The sequence below is a fragment of the Papio anubis genome, chromosome 9, assembly GCF_008728515.1.
Source record: "Papio anubis isolate 15944 chromosome 9, Panubis1.0, whole genome shotgun sequence".
Lineage (NCBI taxonomy): Eukaryota > Metazoa > Chordata > Mammalia > Primates > Cercopithecidae > Papio > Papio anubis.
The window spans coordinates 103415693-103430325 of record NC_044984.1 but is presented as its reverse complement, the minus strand read 5'-3'; the positions used below and the strand labels follow the sequence as shown (position 1 = coordinate 103430325).

General features: G+C 46.4%; 1 protein-coding gene and 1 long non-coding RNA gene across 4 annotated transcripts in view; one reads left to right on the top strand and one right to left on the bottom strand.

Moving 5' to 3' along the window:
* ACACB (acetyl-CoA carboxylase beta) overlaps positions 1-14633 on the bottom strand; it is a 164603-nt gene that overhangs the window by 123622 nt on the left and 26348 nt on the right. The gene's annotated exons all lie outside the window — the stretch shown is intronic.
* LOC116268928 lies at positions 154-13728 on the top strand. Of its 2 annotated transcripts, none has more exons than XR_004176192.1 (3): positions 154-333; positions 438-564; positions 13163-13728. It is a non-coding gene; the product is annotated as an uncharacterized LOC116268928 (long non-coding RNA). The 2 variants fall into 2 exon arrangements; XR_004176191.1 differs by lacking the exon at positions 13163-13728 and adding an exon at positions 8900-9620.

The window sequence follows — 14633 nt, the reverse complement described above, 5'->3', positions numbered from 1 at the left end:
CTTGCTCCATCCCGAAATGCGCCGTGCGCGCCAGAGTCCCGGGCCTACGCGCCCGCCCAGGCCCCGCCCCCACACCGACCCCGCCCCAGGAAGGCCCCTCCTTCCGGACAGAGCCCCGCCCCCGGGCCGGCCTATCTCCGACCAGCCGCTGACCTTGGGCAGCCTAAGTGAGCTGCGGAGATATTTTTTTTAAAGTCTCTCTTCTGCTTTGCTCCCCAGCTCCTCGACTGCAGAAGAGTTCTAGGGTGGCACACCCCTACATATTGGCGGCAATTGATATGCTTGAATACACACACGATAGGGAAGCGGTGGAAAATATGGGAAATTTAAAAAGTGAGTCAGAGGTCGCCACTGTGCCCGTTTAAAGTCCCTGTTGTCAAGTCGACTTTTATTTTCCAAATTCCTGGTTTCTCTCATCTTTTCACCTCCACTCCCAGGGACAGGTGGCCGCGCGATCACCCAGTGTGCTTCTAGCACGCAGTTTCCACCACCTGGGTCCGCTACTAAAGCGAGTGCCTCCAGGACAGGGAAGACCCCAGCAGCCCGGTGATGCGAAATAAACTGGTAAGACTAACATTTACTAAGTGCTCCTTTGTTCCTCTGTGTCACTTAATCCTCATGGCAATCTTATTGTTTTCATCCCCATAATACAGATAAGGAAACTGAGGCCCAGAGATGCATGTTATCTGAAGTGCCAGAGCCCAGAGTCTTGAACTCAAACTGATTCCAGTTAGAATAAATGAATGAGGCCGGGCCTGGTAGCTCATGCCTATAATCACAGAACTTTGGGAGGCTGAGGCAGGCAGATTACTTGAGGTCAGGAGTTTGAGACCAGCCTGGCCAACATGGTGACACCCTGTCTCTACTAATAATACAAACATTAGCCGGGCATGGTGGTGCACACCTGTAGTCCCAGCTACTCAAGAGGCTGAGGAGAATCACTTAAACCCAGGAGGCGGAGGTTGAAGTGAGCCCAGATGGCGGTACTGCATTCCAGCCTGCGTGACAGAGTGAGACTCCATCTCAAAAAATAAAAAATAAACGAATGAATGCTTCTTCAAGTAATATTATAATAAATACAAAGAACCAAAACACTACCTAGAAGTCATCGCAATAATAATAAAGGTAGCCTACTTTCATAGCAAACAAACCAAAAATAATGTAAATGCCGGCCAGTAAATTCTCTTCCAGGTAATCACTCTGTGGTTCTCCCAGTGTACACGTTAATTAAATTTGTGCGCCTTTTCTCCAACTAATCTGCCTTTTACAAGTTAATTTTTCAGTGAAACTTCAGAGGGCAAAGCAGAAGTTTTTCCCTTGGTCCATACAATCATTATGCATTCTATGCATGTAACAAAATTTTACATGTATCCTATAAATGTGTAAAAATATAATGTATCAGAATTATGAAAACAGGCCGGGCACGGGCACGGTGGCTCATGCCTGTAATCCAAGCACTTTGGGAGGCCGAGGTGGGCAGATCACTTGAGGTCAGGAGTTCAAGACCAGCTTGGCCAATATGGTGAAACTCCATCTCTACTAAAACTACAAAAATTAGCTGGGTGTGGTGGCGAGGTGGCCTGAACTCCCAGCTACTCCGGAGGCTGCAGCAGGAGAATCACCTGAACCCAAGAGGCAGAGGTTTCAGTGAGCTGAGATCAGGCCACTGCATTCCAGCCTCGGCAACATTGCAAGACTGTCTCAAAACAAACACACAAACAAAAACATAAGAACAAATTTTAAAATACAATTAAATTCACTTCACAGGCAGGCCATGTGCAGTGGCTCATGCCTGTAATCCCAGCACTTTGGGAGGCCAAGGCAGGCAGATCACTTGACGCCAGCAGTTCAAGACCAACCTGGCTGACCTAGTGAAACCCCATCTCTACTAAAAATATAAAAATTAGCCTCCAAGGTGATATATACCTATAATTCCAGCTACTCAGGAGGCTGAGGCGGGAGGATTACCTGAGCCCAGGTAGCCAAGGCTGCAGTGAGCCATGATCTCGCTGCACTCCAGCCTGGGCAATAGAGTGAGACCCTTTCTCAAAAGAAAAGAAAAGAAAAGGCACAGGCAAGGCCACACTTCCAGGGGGTACCAAGTACTTGGCCAGAACATAAACACCCTTGGCCCTTGTTTAAGCAGCCATGCCTGACAGCAGTGGATAGCTATGCTCTAACCATATATTAAATAACATTTCAACAACAGGTTTAAGAAAAAAAAAACAGATAAACAAAATTCTCAGTTCTTCAAGTTTCTGGGAAGGTGTTCACAGCCTTGTTTTCACCTCCTCCAAAAAAGTAACCCACTATATCCCGATTTTTAGAGTTTCAAACCAAAACCAACAAGTGTTTGCGCCCCCCTAATGTCCCCAGTGTAAATGTAACCACCTCAAAATAGGGAAAGCAATGAAAATCAAGAAATGAAGCTATTTCAAAATACCCCAACCCTACCCAAAGTCAGTTAGGATCATGCAGAAGAGAACGGCTTGCCAGCATACTTGTATTGCTCTAGATTTTTATTCTCTATTGCAAAAACCCCGACACTACTTAAACACTGTATAGATATTCTTACTTCTCTGCTAATACAGCCTGAAAGACAGCCTCACGCATCTCACTATGACCCAGGGTCTCAAATAAGGGATTTCACTTAGATGGGTGGGCTCATCATTTCATCATAGTGATCATGACCTTGCATTTTTCTCTAATTGCATTATTAGGGAATAGAAGATGGAAAGAAATGAATAATATTCAGTTGGTGCAAAACTAATTGCAGTTTCTGCCATCCATTAAAAGGGATTGCGAAAGCCACGATTACTTTTGCACCAACCTAATATCCACCTCCAAGCACACCACCACCTTTATACAAACATCCGTAGTTGTGCTTTTTGATGAAACAGTTCAAGCATGGCGGTAGTTGCTGTCTCATGCATTAAGCCCTTCCTCTCAGACTTCCTAGAGGCTCAATTTTACTTGCTGGTATTGCAGAGGGAAAACCCAGGTCAATGAACAGTACACACACAAAATCAACAAGAAAATCCGCATGCACGTGACCAGCAGCATGGTGGAAAGACCGTGCCATCCATGGGCTTGAATTTATCCTTCCCCTCACGGATGGCCTTAAGTAAATCCCTTCTCTCCACTTCCTCATCTATAAAATTATCCACATATAATTTGCCTTCATTTTTGCAGAAAAGCAAAATGAAATAATCCCTTTCAATATATGGGTGGGGGGACTGTTACATTAAGTATAGACCAGAAGTGAATGATTTTTCTAAAAAAGGGCAGTGATGCTTAAGGGGGAGGGGAATGTATGAATGGTTAGTTGCTCTGTACCTTGTATTAACTTAATACAAGAACAACTCAAAGACAGGGATCCTCTTTCCCCCAAGCTCCTAGAAAACATTTTAGGAGGCCGGGCGCAGTGGCTCACGCCTGTAATCCCAGCCCTTTGGGAGGCCAAGGAGGGCAGATCACGAGGTCAGGAGTTCAAGACCAGCCTGGACAACATGGTGAAACCCTGTCTGTATTAAAAATACAAAAATTAGCTGGGCATGGTGGTGCATGCCTATAATCCCAGCTACTCAGGAGGCTGAGGCAGGAGAATTGCTTGAACCGGGATCCACGAGGCGGAGGTTGCAGTGAACTGAGATTGCGTCACTGTACTCCAGCCTGAGCTACAGAGCGAAACTCCATCTCAAAAAAAAAAAAAAAAGAAAAAGAAAAGAAAAGAAAAAGAAAACATTTTAGGAGCTAAAGAGACTTGAAAAGAGAGTTTCTGCCAGCCCCTTCCTAAGTCAATAAATGAATAAATTAAACATTATGGAAAGATCCTTGGCATTTCACTCAGGGGCACATAAAAATATTTATAGACAATTTAGTTTCCTGACTTGCTCCCAGCTTGGAGCTGATAAGAGGTGTGGGCTGGGATGACGAACAAGCAGCTGGGAGGCTGCACTGCAAGCCCACCCAGTCTGCTATCTGGGAAAGTGGAGATGCCAGGTCCCTGGTGTCCGCTCCCTTTCCTGGTATTCCTTCACCTACCTTCGCCTGCAGGACCCGCTCTGCATGTCCAGACCCCACAGAGTGTCATTCGCCTTCCTGGGATCCGAGGTCTGCCTTGCTAAGCTGTTCTTACCTCAGTGATCCCAACATGGTCGTAAACGGTGGCAGGAAGGGACGCTTCAGCACTCATCTGCTGTTTTGGACTTTATCCTTTTATCGGGACACTTTACCTGCCTTTTCAATCCTCTTCCTCCTCCGTGGACACAGGTTACTACACCTTCAAGGTGTAAGCCCAGCCAGGGCTTGGGAATAACCATGAGCACAGGCAAGAACTTTGGAGGAAGCCCACCCAACTAATGGCTACTGAACCACCTCTGGGCCGTCCACCCCCAGCACTTGCTCCCACTCGATCTCAACAATCTTCTACGATAGGCATTAGTATTATCCTGCCTCAACAGAGCAGGAAATTGCAGCTCAGAGAGGTAATAGGAGAGCTCTGAATCCAGACCTAATTGTGGGTCCTGGGCCCTTATGCCGTGCACTGGATCTAATGACCATGATTGCACCATGGGTGCTGCTTTGAGTGTTGTGCTCACGGCAAGTCAATGAAGCCTGATCCCAACCCTGTGAGGGAGGTAACACTATGACTTCATTTTAGAGGAAACGGAGGCACAGAAAGTCACAGAACTTCCCCCAAGTCACATGATGGCTAGGTGGAGAAGCCAGCATACCAGCCTCCAGCCTCAGCCACCAGCATGTTGTGCTCTTAACTATTCCACAACTCTCTGTAAAAACGGTGGGGAATGCCCTGGCCTGTGGGCTCTCAGACCCCTTGCCCTGGCCTCCCTAAGGACAGAGGCTGTATCTCACCATCTTTGCATCTGCAGTGCCAACTGAGTGCCTGGCACCCAGCAGGGTCGCAATAACTGCTCCTGGGCCAACAAATGGATGGGACAAACCTTGGCTTCCCCACCCACCATTTCATCCCTTAGTGTGTCCTCTCTCTTGCCCAGAACCCAGACCACCTGCGGTCATTTACCAGGGAGAAAATGGTTCTAAATTAACAATTTTTTTAAGAGAGATAGGGTCTCGCTCCTTTGCTCAGGCTGGGGTACATTGGCACAATCATAGCCCACTGAAGCCTCGAACTCCTGGGCTCAAACGATCCTCCTGCTTCAGCCTGCCTGTAAATTAACAAACTTTTCCCCCATTTTCCAGGTACTCTCCTTCTCTATCTCCCAGCCCCCTCCCTGCTGTCCATTCCTCCACATATAAAGGAACAAAGCCACCAACTGTTAGAGCCACAAAGAACCTCAGAGTGTCCAGTCTGGCCCCTGAGAAGGTAGATGATGTCCTCAAGCTCATACAACTTAAAGGTTGTCCATAAACTACCAATCTCCCAACCCTTCCCACTAATAGAAAGAACAAGTTAGGAGGAGGCCAGAGGTGCCCATCCTGGAACCCAAGCCTCTTGCCCCCTGGGGGAATATTAGGCAGTGACACTAATACTGGCAGTTGGTTGACTGATTTCACATCCACATCTAATGAGGGTCTGGGTTCAAATGGTGCTCTGGGCCTCTGATTATCTTGCTGGGAGGCCTGGAATCTCTCTGGGCTTCAGCTTCCTTTCTAGGAAGTGAGATGATTGTTTTACTCTTTCTCCCAATTTTTATACTGTTTTATTATTAGACATTGTTAAAATGCATTATAAAATGATATTTAGAGCAGAAAGTTAGAAAATGCAGAAGAAAATTTAAATCACTCATAATCATACCACATAAACATGATTATTTACTATTTGGAGACACTCTTTACAGTCTCTCTAAGACACACACATACAAACACATACATATACACACACATACACACATTTATTAGGCACATTTACTAAGCAGAAGCATTTTTCGTGCTTACTATATGCCAGGAACTGTTCTAAGCATGTTATATATAGTCCATAATCCCTTATCTGAAATTCCCAGGCCTGATGTGCTTTGGAACTTGGAAATTATTGTTTTTAGGAAAGTAAAACTTTCTGTTTCACATCATCATATTAATATTTCAGCAGCAGAATAAGATAAATACTGACTATAAATAACTTCACATCAATTCAGGACAGGTTTTGCTGCCAAATGAGTTCACCACTAATTTATGAACTTCAGTTTCATAGCTTTAAGTTTCAGGATCCAGCTGCAATCTCAGCAATCCTGAACCTGTCCCATTCCATTCAGTCCACATGTGCACCCCATAGGGTCATACTAAGTAGGGGTACAAGCTAGGAAGAGGTGGCTTTGAACCTGAGTGTCTTATCATAGGCCCACTATGCACTAACCGCATGCTGTTTGTCCAACAAAATGGGATCACACGGAACAGGGGGTTCTTGTAACCGTGCTCATTTCAGGGGGTTCATGTAACCAAGCAGCGATTTTGCCACATCATGTAATGTTCTCATTAGCGCTGTTTCTAAGTGTTGCATAGGAATTCCAACCCTTGGGGACTGTTTCCAAGTCGAAGGAAAGGCCAAGTTCTAATCCCCGCCCTGAGATGAACCCAAAGGGAAAGAGATGAGAGGAGAGATCTTAACGCACAGCACGAGGTCATTGGATCCATATTCTCAGCCAGCCCTTGCCAGCTGGGAGAAAGGACAGAAAGGCTGAGTTTGCATGATCCTATCAGAGACAGAAGAAAAATTTAAAATTGGGAGTTTCACCCCAGAACTAGTCTCCAAAGTCACAAGATACATGCAGAAAGAATTTTATGAAAACAAAAATTTACTGCTGCTAAAGAGCAACAACTATAAAATGCCTATTCACCTGTTAATTAATTAATTCATCATTCATTCATTCATCCGTTCATTCATTCATTCCTTCATCCATGCCCACACTCATTCATCACGTGTTTCGCATTCCCCTGTAATGCAGAATTCTGTCTTTGGCAAGCTTGTGGCAGCTCATTTCATTCATGTAGTTAGCAGATATTCACAGCCTACCATGAGCCAGCACCAGCCTAGGCAGTGGGGAAAAACAGAGACCACTATAAATATGGCCCTGCCTTCAAGGAACTTGCTTTCCAGGGTAGGGAGACAGGTAATAACCAAGTAGATCATAAAAAAAATAAAAGACGTAATCTTTTAGGAGCTGATTGTGGAGGCTCACACCTGTAATATATATATATATATATATATATAATATATATATATATATAGCCAGACATGGTGATGCATGCCTGTAGTCCCAGCTTCTCAGGAGGCTAATGTGGGAGGATTGCTTGAGCCTGTGGGGTGGAGGTTGCAGTGAGCTGAGATTGCACCACAGCACTCCAGTCTGGGTGACAGAGTGAGACTGTGTCAAAACAAACAAACAAACAAAAAGGACATAATCTCAAGAAATAATTAAATGTTGCAAAGACAACTAATCAGAGTGATTGATAAAGATACAGAAGGTGGTTGGGGGGTAGATATTTTAAATGTGAGAAGGGGACAGGAAAGGCCCTTTGAGGAAGTGACTGATAGGCAAAGAGCTAGCAGTAGAGGCAGGACTGGCTACAGAATTTGCAGGACCCAGTGCAAAATGAAAACACAGAGCCCCTTGTTGAAAAATTATTGTGAATTTGGGGCTGGGTGCAGTGGCTTATGCCTGTAATCCCAGTACTTTGGGAGACTGAGGTGGGCAGATTGCTTGAGCTCACAAGTTTCCGACCAGCCTGAGCAAAATGGCAAAACCTCATCTTTACCAAAAATTAAAAAATTAGCCAGCTGTGGTAGCACGTGCCTGTAGTCCTCGCTACTCGGGAGGCTGAGATGGAAGGATTACTTGAGCCCAGGAAGTCAAGGCTACAGTAAGCCATGACCATGCTACTGCACTCCAGCCGGGGTATCAGAGCAAGATCATGTTTAAAAAAACAAAACAAAAAAGAATCTCAAGACGACGACAACAGAGCATCAAAACAAGCGCGGGGTCCCTTGAAGCACAGGGCATGCCTGTGAAGTTAGCCCTGGTGGGAGGTCTGGGTTCAGGGGTTGGGAGAAAGAGAGTGTTTCAGTTCAGAGGGAACAGCCAGTGCAAAGCCCCAGAACGAGAACACAATTGTGAGAACTTTGGGATGCTATGGGCACCACAGGAAGGAGAAGGCCCCTTGAAGACTGCTTCAGAAAGAGCTTCCTCCCAAACCACAGACTTGACACGAGCATTTTCCATCCGTGCCCTGCCAGTCTCTCAGCTACTGGCCTGGCAGGAAGAGGCGAATATAGGAGGTGGCCTTCCAGGGCAGAGCAGCAGTGAAGTGACTGCCGAAGGAAACTGCAGAGGGCAGAAGCAGATCCACAAATACAAGTCATTTCTTCACTGTGGCTTCCACGTGAGTCAGAACCCTCAAATAGATACCCCTGGCCTCTTCTCCCAGGCCTTAGTTGTTTGTCTTGGAAATGGGGCAAGGATTGGATCCTGTCTGGACTAGCTTAAACCTCTAGCCCCTGCTTCCATTTTGCAGAAACAGGACCTCAAACGGTAAGAAGATTTGCCAGAGGATACAGATTATTTAGCAACTTATCAAGAAAAATAATAATTTTTCTTTTTTTCAAATCAGAGTCTCACTCTGTCACCCAGACTGGAGTGCAATGGCGCAGTCTCGGCTCACTGCAACCTCTGCCTCCCAGGTTCAAGCGATTCTCCTACCTCAGCCTCCTGAACAGTTGGGATTACAGGCACCTGCCACCACGCCCAGCTAATTTTTGTATTTTTTTTTTTTTTTTTAGTAGCGATGGGGTTTCACCATGTTGGCCAGGCTGGTCTCAAACTCCTGACCTTGTGATCCGCCTGCCTTGGCCTCCCGAGGCAGGGATTATAGGCGTGACCCGCTGTGCCTGGCCTCAAGAAAAATAATAACTTTTTTTTTTCAGGAGGAGCTTCCTGGATTCAACTAACAGGGATTCTTGCTCACCATATTGGCCTTTTTGGGTCAGGCTTCATTTCTTCAATGCTCCAGCTGGTTACATGCAGCTGGCTGGCTGGCCTGCACACACCACCCTTAAACAGAATTTATGCTTGTTCTCACTTGTAAGTGGAGCTAAATAAAGTGTACACACGGACATAAAGAATGGAATAATAGACACTGGAGATTCGGAAAGGTGGCATGGTGGAAGGGGGTGAAGAATGAGAAATTACCTAATAGATACAATGTACACTATGCAAGCAATGGCTACAGTAAAAGCCCAGGCTTCACCACTGGGAAATACATCCAAGTAACAAGACTGCACTTGTAACTCCCAAATCTAAAAAATTAAAACAAAATTTTAATGTATGGGAGGCCATGGTTTTGAACTGAGCTCCTGTGCTCAGTCCCAACAGACCAAATCAAAATGAATCACTCCTGGCCAGCTGCCTCGTAATCATTCTGAACTTTGAAACTGACCAGTTTTCTAAAAAACAGGAGATTCATAGCAACCAATCAGAAGGGGTCCAGTTTACCTGAGCCAACATAAGAAAGTTGCATTTGTTTTAACCCTATAAGGAAAGTCACTTTGAAACTATGAAGTGGGCTGGGTGCAGTGACTCATACCTGTAATCCCAGCACTTTGGGAGGCCTAGACGGGTGGATCACGAGGTCAGGAGATGGAGACCAGCCTGATCAAGATGGTGAAACACCATCTCTACTAAAAATACAAAAAATTAGCTGGGCATGGTGGCGGGCTCCTGTAGTCCCAGATACTCAAGAGGCTGAGGCAGAAGAATCGCTTGAACCCGGGAGGCGGAGGTTGCAGTGAGCCGAGATTACGCCATTGCACTCCAGCCTCTAGCCTGGGTGACAGAGCAAGACTCTGTCTCAAAAAAAAAAGAAAGAAAGAAACAAAGAAAAAGAAAAAACTATGAAGCTCCTCTTTGTCAAAACAAACAAACAAGAGAAAGCCTTGTTTCTGCTTTCTTCAGCCCTGTGCTGTCTATAAAGCCAAGCTCCTCTCTGCTCAGCTCTTTGGAACAGCCATTCTATTTTACAGAACGGGGTGCTGCATGATTCTAGAATTGTAAATAAAAGCCAATTCGAGTTTTCTTTTTTTTTTTGAGGCGGAGTCTCGGCTGTCGCCCAGGCTGGAGTGCAGTGGCGGATCTGGCTCACTGCTCCGCTTGCCTCCCATTCACTCGTCTGCCTCAGCCTCCAACTGGGACTGCAGGCTCCCGCCACCCGGCTGGATTTTGTATTTTTAATGAAGCAGGGGGTTTTCACCGTGTGCCTAAGGATGGTCTCGATCTCCTGACCTCGTGATCCATGGTCGGCCTCCCAAAGTGCTGGGATTACAGGCTTGAGCCACCCAGCCCGGCCGCTAATTCCGAGTTTTCTTCGTTGCTGTGATTGTAACGACACCACCTTCCATGGCCCATACCTAAAACTGCTTGGGTGTTGACCTGTGGACGCCAGGGTCAACAATCTGGTGTGCCAAAGATGCCAACATCCAAAGCCAAAAGCTCTGCAAGATAACAGAATGTTCAGCCTCATTTTATTTTATTTATTTATTTATTTATTGAGACAGAGTCTCACTCTGTTGCCCAAGCTGGAGTGCAGTGGCGTGATCTCAGCTCACTGCAACCTCCGCCTCCTGAGTTCAGACAATTCTCCCACCTCAGCCTCCTGAGTAGCTGGGAGTACAGGCGTGCACCACCATGCCTGGCTAATTTTTTGTAGTTTAATAGAAATGGGGTTTCACCATGTTGCCCAGGCTGGTCTCAAACTCCTGAGCTCAGGTAATCCACCCACCTCAGCCTCCCAAAGTGCTAGGATTACAGGCATGAGCCACCTCACGTGGCCTCATTTTAATTTTAATTTTAATTTTTATTTTTGTAGAGACAGGGTCTCATTATGTTGCCCAGGCTGCTCTTAAACTTCTGGGCTCAAGGGATCCTCCCACCTCAGTCTTCCCAAATGCATGAGTCACCATGCCGGGCCTCAGCCTCATTTTGATATGTGTTGTTTCCAACAGGCTGGAACACCCAGGTTTTGACATAATTTTTTCATCCAGCCAAACAGCAGAGGCAGCAGGCAGCAGCACACATGTCTAAGGCTTAACTCCCTGAAGATTCTTTGATGTGGGATTCTCACAACAGTTCATTAGAAACAACAAACACACGTGGGTCTCCTCTGTCAGAGGACCCTGATTCTGGGGCTGGGAATGTTCCTCGAGGAAATGCCAGTGTCTCAGGAGGTGCCAGCAGAACCACCCACATTGCCCCTGGGTGCTAAAATTCTCAATTCTCAACTCTGAAAATGCTCACAGACTGGGGACAAAAGAACTAACTGTCAGTCAGTGAGCTTTAGGGCCACAGGTCACACCTCAGGAGCCTGGTGCAGCCTCCTCATTCATTTTCTTTAATTTTTAATTTTTTTTTTTTTGAGATAGGGTCTATCTCTGTCACCAAGGCTGGAGTGCAGTGGCGCAGTCTTGGCTCACTGCAACCTCTGCCTCCTCGGCTTAAGTGATTCTCCCACCTCAGCCTCCCTAGTAGCTGAGACTATAGGTGCACACCATCACAACTGGCTAATTTTTATATTTTTTTGTAGAGATGGGGTTTTGCCATGTTGCCCAAGCTGTTCTTGAACTCCTGAGCTCAAGTGATCCAGCTGCCTCAGCCATCCAAAGTGCTGGAATTACAGGTGTGAGCCACCAGGCCTCCTCATTCTAAAGATGAGAAATTGGAGGCTCAGAGAGGGGAAGGGACTCACTCAAGTTCATGCAGCACGTCGCTCCTCCCTGCACCGTATCATAGCCCTTTGAATCGCCCACAATCCTACAATGTCATTCAGCTCCACATTCACTGCCTCTCCAAGATCCCTCTGTCCCTCCTGCCAGCTGTTTGCTGGGACAAAGTAAGGATAAAAGATTTATCTCCAATGCTAGGTTTCTGTGCCATGAAGACACGAGGGCAGGAAATTCACTCAACATTTTGGTTTCATTTTCCCTATGAAAGATAGTTAAGTAGGCTAGACACAGTGGCTCATGCCTGTAATCCCAGCACTTTGGGAGGCCAAGGTGGGTGGATCACTTGAGGTCAGGAGTTCAAGACCAGACTGGCCAACATGGTGAAAGCCTGTCTCTACTAAAAATACAAAAATTAGCCAGGCGTGGTGGCAGGTGCCTGTAATCCCAGCTACTTGGGAGGCTGAAGCAGGAGAATTGCTTGAACCCGGGAGGCAGAGGTTGCTGTGAGCCAAGATCGCGCCACTGCGCTCCAGCCTGGGCGACACAGTGAGACTCTGTCTAAAAAAAAAAAAGAAGAAGAAGAAGAAAGGGAGAAAGAGAGATCTTTCCTCTTTATAAATGTACCAGCTCAGAAAAGCCGTGGTTTCAGCTCAAACCAGTAAAGACCCCTCAAAATGGTGGCAGAAAGACAGTGGGTGGAAAGGTGGGAGACTTGCCCCCCTTTCTATTTATAAACTACCAAATATGGATGCTTTATTCTCTTTCCAAGTACCTGAGAAATATTAGTTCATTTAATCTTCACAACAATTTTGGCATCCAAGACTCAGAAAATAGTAATAATAATAATCATGTTATAAGTTTGTTGGTTTGATACATTCTTCTTTGTTTTTTTGTTTTGAGACAGGGTCTTGCTCTGTTGCCCAGGCTGGAGTGCAGTGGTACAATCATAGCTCACTGTAACTGCAAACTTCTGGGCTCAAGTGACTCTCCCGCTTCAGCCTCTCAAGTAGCTGGAACTATAAGTATGCACCACGATGTGTGGCAAATTCTGAATTTCATTTTTTTTTTAGAGATGGGGTCTCACTATGTTGCCCAGGCTGGTCTTGAACTCCTGGCCTCAAGCGATCCTCCTGCTTCATCCTCCCAAGGTGCTGGAATTACAGGTGTGAGCCACCATGCCTGCCTACATTATCCCATTTAATCCCTTCCACATTATCCCATTTAATCCCTTCCACATTTTACAGAGGTACGGCGGCCTGGAGAGGTGAAGGGTCATGCCCAAGGTCACACAGTAGGGGGTGGCAGAGCCAAAGGTTGCACCCCACTCCAGCTGACGCCACAGGCTGTGCTCTTCATACTAGATTCTGAGACTTTCTCTTCCCTTAACCCTTCTAGAAACTCAAACACTTCCCCTGAAAAGTGTCAGTATATGCAATACTTTCCTCTTCCTTTTTCTCTGTCTTCTACTTCTAGCTACCAGGGTTAAAATCAAGCTCACTGCCTACATGGACACGCACGGAAGACCACCTCTAGATTTTTCTAATTTGGGAGGAGACAGCACAGGAGATGCTTAAAAGAATAGCCAATAAAACTTCACTCCAGAGGAACAAAACACACTGGAAGGAAGAAATAAGACAATGAGAACAGAGGTTTCCCTCTGGCTGGTGAAGTTTTGGTTGGTGGCTCTTTTCTTCTCTCTGTTCTCCTGCATTTCCCAAATTTTCTACGTGGAAGTGCTGTATTCCATTTGTAATTTGGGGGTGGCGGAGGAGAAGGTAGATAACAACAACATCAACAACAAAGCCACTGACTGCAGCCACTGGGATAGTCCCACCTGGCATGAACCTACAGGCATTCATTTCCAACAATCAAATTGATGGAGACCTTCAGAGTGTTTGAGTTCCTGCTTTTCAGGCATCACGGGGGGAAGGATGGTTTTTCAGTTGTCAGTTACCTGCTGAATGAATGAATGAATGAATGAATGGGCTGGGTGTGGTGGCTCATGCCTGTAATCTCAGCACTTTGGGAGACCGAGGCAGGAGGATCGCTTGAGTCCAGGGGTTGGAGACCAGCCCGGGCAATATGGTGAGATTCCCATTTCTACTTAAAAATTGGCCGGGCGCGGTGGCTCAAGCCTGTAATCCCAGCACTTTGGGAGGCCGAGACGGGCGGATCACGAGGTCAGGAGATCGAGACCATCCTGGCTAACACAGTGAAACCCCGTCTCTACTAAAAATACAAAAAAAAAACTTAGCCGGGCGAGGTGGCAGGCGCCTGTAGTCCCAGCTACTCGGGAGGCTGAGGCAGGAGAATGGCGTGAACCCGGGAGGTAGAGCTTGCAGTGAGCTGAGATCCGGCCACTGCACTCCAGCCTGGGTGACAGAGCGAGACTCCGTCTCAAAAAAAAAAAAACAAAAAAAAACAACAACAACAAAAAAAAAATTAGCTAGGTGTGGTGGTGCACACCTGTAGTCCCAGCTGCCCAGGAGTGCACTGAGGTGGGAGGATTGCTTGAGCCCAGGAGTTTGAGGTTGCAGTGAGCTATGATCCTACCAGTACACTCAGCTAACAGAGTGACAGAGTAAGACCCTGTCTCAAAAAAAAAAAAAAAAAATGAATGAATCAATGTCTCTTTAGGAGGCAGAGAGAACTGCCCCTCCCTCTAGACTACCATCCTTACTTGTGGCTCTTGCCAGCCTTGGCTCATTCATCTTAAATTATAACTACACACAAGGTCATCTTCCCCAACAAGGCTGAGGTCTTCTAGAAAGTCAGTTTCATGGCATCGAGCCCTGTGCATGCAGTAGATGCACGAGGAATGATTTCTTTCCTTTTTTTCTTTTTTGAGACAAGGTCTCGCCCTGTCAGACAGGCTGGAGTGCAGTGATGCCATCTCAGCTCACTGCAACCTCCGCCTCCTGGGTTCAAGCGATTCTCCTGCCTC